The 5,000-nt window shown below is 55.8% G+C and overlaps 2 non-coding genes and 1 pseudogene across 2 annotated transcripts; all 3 read right to left on the reverse strand.

The window, feature by feature from the left end:
• The window catches only part of LOC144432304 (large subunit ribosomal RNA), a 3,695-nt pseudogene extending 3,521 nt beyond the window's left edge, over positions 1 to 174 (reverse strand).
• A 288-nt stretch (positions 175 to 462) lies between these two features.
• Positions 463 to 616, reverse strand: LOC144432241 (5.8S ribosomal RNA). The gene has a single exon (XR_013480477.1). It is a non-coding gene; the product is annotated as a 5.8S ribosomal RNA (ribosomal RNA).
• Positions 617 to 914: 298 nt separating this feature from the next.
• Positions 915 to 2,724, reverse strand: LOC144432258 (small subunit ribosomal RNA). The gene has a single exon (XR_013480494.1). It is a non-coding gene; the product is annotated as a small subunit ribosomal RNA (ribosomal RNA).
• Between the last annotated feature and the right edge of the window lie 2,276 nt (positions 2,725 to 5,000).

Below are 5,000 nucleotides of genomic sequence, written 5' to 3' on the forward strand. Positions count from 1 at the left end.
AGCCGCACTGGGACTTCCGTACGTCACAACTCGGCGCGCTCGAAAAGCGCGCAGATTCGACGCTGGACTCTTCCCGGTTCACTCGCCGTTACTCAGGGAATCCCTGTTGGTTTCTTTTCCTCCGCTTAATAATATGCTTAAATTCAGCGGGTGCTCTCGCCTGAACTCAGGTCGTATGTGTCAAGCGGGCCGCTTCTTACACGGCCCGCTGGCATCGCAAGTCGTCGCCGCCGGCGCCGACCGAGCGCGTACCGTCGCCGCCTTGGCCCACGGTCGGTCTTGATCTCGTGACCGGACCGACCGACCTGGACCCGCCCCTCGAACGTAGTTGAACACGTCGAGGGGCCGGCGGTGTACGGGACACGCGGTCGCGCCGAGAAAGCTCGGCGACCGCTTCAACTTGGGGCGACGCCCGGCCGTCTTCGCAGAGGCCAGGCGACGGCCCTCGGGTGAGGACGAACGCGACCCTGAGGCAGACGCGGTCCCGGGATTGACCCGAGACCGCAATTCGCGTTCAGAAGGTCGACGTTCAATGTGTTCTGCAATTCACATTACTTCTCGCACTTGGCTGCGTCCTTCATCGACTCGCGAGCCGAGTGATCCACCGTTAAGAGTCGTCCTCGACGTTTCGCCCGGCGCCGAAGCGCGCGGACGTCACACTGTGGGATCGACCACAAAACCACCACCGACAACAACTGCACAAAAACACCAACAAACGGCGCCGAGCGACCGCCGGGCTGGGCCGGCGGCACATCGAGCGCGGTGCCCAGAAGCCACCATCGCACTCGGCTGCCTTGCTATGCCAACGTGTTACGCGTGTCGCACGGGGCGGAACCCCGATTGACGGCCGCCCTCTCGGCGGCACCCAAAGACAATTCAGTGCGCGGTCGGCCGGGGCCTACCACCACCTTCGGTAATGATCCTTCCGCAGGTTCACCTACGGAAACCTTGTTACGACTTTTACTTCCTCTAAATGATCAAGTTTGATCGTCTTCTCGACACGCCGACGCGGCCGTTGCCAGCCGCGACGGGGCCGATCCAAGGATCTCACTAAACCATTCAATCGGTAGTAGCGACGGGCGGTGTGTACAAAGGGCAGGGACGTAATCAACGCAAGTTGATGACTTGCGCTTACTGGGAATTCCTCGTTCAAGGGAAACAATTGCAAGTCCCTATCCCAATCACGAATGAGGTTCAACGGGTTACCCGGACCTTTCGGCCTAGGTTAGACACTCGCTGCTTCACTCAGTGTAGCGCGCGTGCGGCCCCGGACATCTAAGGGCATCACAGACCTGTTATTGCTCAATCTCGTGTGGCTAAACGCCACTAGTCCCTCTAAGAAGTTAGACGCCGACCGAGAAGGTCGCGTAACTATTTAGCATGCCAGAGTCTCGTTCGTTATCGGAATTAACCAGACAAATCGCTCCACCAACTAAGAACGGCCATGCACCACCACCCACAGAATCAAGAAAGAGCTCTCAATCTGTCAATCCTACCTGTGTCCGGGCCGGGTGAGTTTCCCCGTGTTGAGTCAAATTAAGCCGCAGGCTCCACTCCTGGTGGTGCCCTTCCGTCAATTCCTTTAAGTTTCAGCTTTGCAACCATACTTCCCCCGGAACCCAAAGACTTTGGTTTCCCGGAAGCTGCCGGAAAGGTCGTCATGGTAACGCCTCCCGATCGCTAGTTGGCATCGTTTATAGTCAGAACTAGGACGGTATCTGATCGTCTTCGAACCTCTGACTTTCGCTCTTGATTAAAGAAAACATTCTTGGCGAATGCTTTCGCAGTAGTTCGTCTTCCGCCGATCCAAGAATTTCACCTCTAACGGCAGAGTACGGACGCCCCCGTCTGTCCCTCTTAATCATTACCTCGTGCTCCGAAAACCAACAAAATAGAACCGAGGTCCTATTCCATTATTCCATGCAACACTATGCAGGCGAACAGCCTGCTTTGAACACTCTAATTTTTTCAAAGTAAACTTATCGGCCACCGCCGACACTCAGTCAAGAGCACCGACGGAGAACCGAAGGTGAGGCGAACGCAACCAGTGACACGCCTTGCGACGGACCGGCGGCGCTCGCCCAAAATCCAACTACGAGCTTTTCAACCGCAACAACTTTAGCATACACTGTTGGAGCTGGAATTACCGCGGCTGCTGGCACCAGACTTGCCCTCCAATGGATACTCGTTAAGAGTTTTAGGATGTACTCATTCCAATTACAGGGCCTCGTTAGAGTCCTGTATTGTTATTTTTCGTCACTACCTCCCCGTGTCGGGAATGGGTAATTTGCGCGCCTGCTGCCTTCCTTGGATGTGGTAGCCGTTTCTCAGGCTCCCTCTCCGGAATCGAACCCTGATTCCCCGTTACCCGTTATCACAAAGGTAGGCACGTAGCGTACCTTCGACAGTTGATAGGGCAGACACTTGAATGATACGTCGTCGGTGCAGAGACCGTACGATCCGCGTGGTTATCCAGAGTCATCAAACGTCACAGGACGAACCCGGTCGGTTTTGATCTGATAAAAGCGCGCCTCCCGAAGTCGGCGCTTAATGCATGTATTAGCTCTAGAATTACCACAGTTATCCACTTCGCTTACGAGACCAAATAAACCAAGACTGATTTAATGAGCCATTCGCAGTTTCGCTTTACGAGAACTCGTACTTGCACCTGCATGGCTTAATCTTTGAGACAAGCATATCACTACTGGCAGGATCAACCAGATAGCTGCGACAGCTGCGCTCGGCCCTTGCTGGGCCGCCCGGCGCGTGCTCGTCGCATTCGTTTAAGACCGAGGCGATCGCCTGCGGCCGTACTCAGCTTCGACAGTCGCTGGCCGCGACGTCCACGCTCTCGCCGGCAGTGCCAGGCGGAGCGATTTGCGTTTTTTCTTTGCTCGCCCTCTCTCGGGCTCGATCCATTCAGTTTCGCACAAACAAGAGCTCTGCCGGCCGCCTGCAGCGGTGCCTAAAACCCGGGCATAACAATGCGACCGTTCTGCTAGGCCGACAAGCGCTCAAGCCAGACGCTCGATCGAACGCCCCCTACATATTAGTCGAGACAACGGCTCGCTCATTAGCATCGCGTTTGTACTTTAACTTTTTTTGGCTCGGCTTCTTTCGACGCCGATGCCGGCGACGCAGCACTCTCTCGCCCGCCAGCCACCGAGAAAAGGGTGCGCTCCGACCGGCCCCGCACCGCTCTTTCTTGGCTCATTCGAAATTACTGTCTTTCGCTCTGACATGCCTTACCTAGGGTTAGGTTAGTATGCTTGCACGTTTGTACTTTAACTTTTTTCGGCTCGGCTTCTTTCGACGCCGATGCCGGCGACGCAGCACTCTCTCGCCCGCCAGCCACCGAGAAAAGGGTGCGCTCCGACCGGCCCCGCACCGCTCTTTCTTGGCTCATTCGAAATTACTGTCTTTCGCTCTGACATGTCTTACCTAGGGTTAGGTTAGTATGCTTGCACGTTTGTACTTTAACTTTTTTCGGCTCGGCTTCTTTCGACGCCGATGCCGGCGACGCAGCACTCTCTCGCCCGCCAGCCACCGAGAAAAGGGTGCGCTCCGACCGGCCCCGCACCGCTCTTTCTTGGCTCATTCGAGTTTACTGTCTTTCGCTCTGACATGCCTTACCTAGGGTTAGGTTAGTATGCTTGCACGTTTGTACTTTAACTTTTTTTGGCTCGGCTTCTTTCGACGCCGATGCCGGCGACGCAGCACTCTCTCGCCCGCCAGCCACCGAGAAAAGGGTGCGCTCCGACCGGCCCCGCACCGCTCTTTCTTGGCTCATTCGAAATTACTGTCTTTCGCTCTGACATGCCTTACCTAGGGTTAGGTTAGTATGCTTGCACGTTTGTACTTTAACTTTTTTCGGCTCGGCTTCTTTCGACGCCGATGCCGGCGACGCAGCACTCTCTCGCCCGCCAGCCACCGAGAAAAGGGTGCGCTCCGACCGGCCCCGCACCGCTCTTTCTTGGCTCATTCGAAATTACTGTCTTTCGCTCTGACATGCCTTACCTAGGGTTAGGCTAGTATGCTTGCACGTTTGTACTTTAACTTTTTTTCGGCTCGGCTTCTTTCGACGCCGATGCCGGCGACGCAGCACTCTCTCGCCCGCCAGCCACCGAGAAAAGGGTGCGCTCCGACCGGCCCCGCACCGCTCTTTCTTGGCTCATTCGAAATTACTGTCTTTCGCTCTGACATGCCTTACCTAGGGTTAGGCTAGTATGCTTGCACGTTTGTACTTTAACTTTTTTCGGCTCGGCTTCTTTCGACGCCGATGCCGGCGACGCAGCACTCTCTCGCCCGCCAGCCACCGGGAAAAGGGTGCGCTCCGACCGGCCCCGCACCGCTCTTTCTTGGCTCATTCGAAATTACTGTCTTTCGCTCTGACATGTCTTACCTAGGGTTAGGTTAGTATGCTTGCACGTTTGTACTTTAACTTTTTTCGGCTCGGCTTCTTTCGACGCCGATGCCGGCGACGCAGCACTCTCTCGCCCGCCAGCCACCGAGAAAAGGGTGCGCTCCGACCGGCCTCGCACCGCTCTTTCTTGGCTCATTCGAGTTTACTGTCTTTCGCTCTGACATGCCTTACCTAGGGTTAGGTTAGTATGCTTGCACGTTTGTACTTTAACTTTTTTTGGCTCGGCTTCTTTCGACGCCGATGCCGGCGACGCAGCACTCTCTCGCCCGCCAGCCACCGAGAAAAGGGTGCGCTCCGACCGGCCCCGCACCGCTCTTTCTTGGCTCATTCGAAATTACTGTCTTTCGCTCTGACATGCCTTACCTAGGGTTAGGTTAGTATGCTTGCACGTTTGTACTTTAACTTTTTTCGGCTCGGCTTCTTTCGACGCCGATGCCGGCGACGCAGCACTCTCTCGCCCGCCAGCCACCGAGAAAAGGGTGCGCTCCGACCGGCCCCGCACCGCTCTTTCTTGGCTCATTCGAAATTACTGTCTTTCGCTCTGACATGCCTTACCTAGGGTTAGGTTAGTATGCTT

The sequence above is a fragment of the Styela clava genome, chromosome 14 (genome assembly GCF_964204865.1).
Source record: "Styela clava chromosome 14, kaStyClav1.hap1.2, whole genome shotgun sequence".
Taxonomy (NCBI): domain Eukaryota; kingdom Metazoa; phylum Chordata; class Ascidiacea; order Stolidobranchia; family Styelidae; genus Styela; species Styela clava.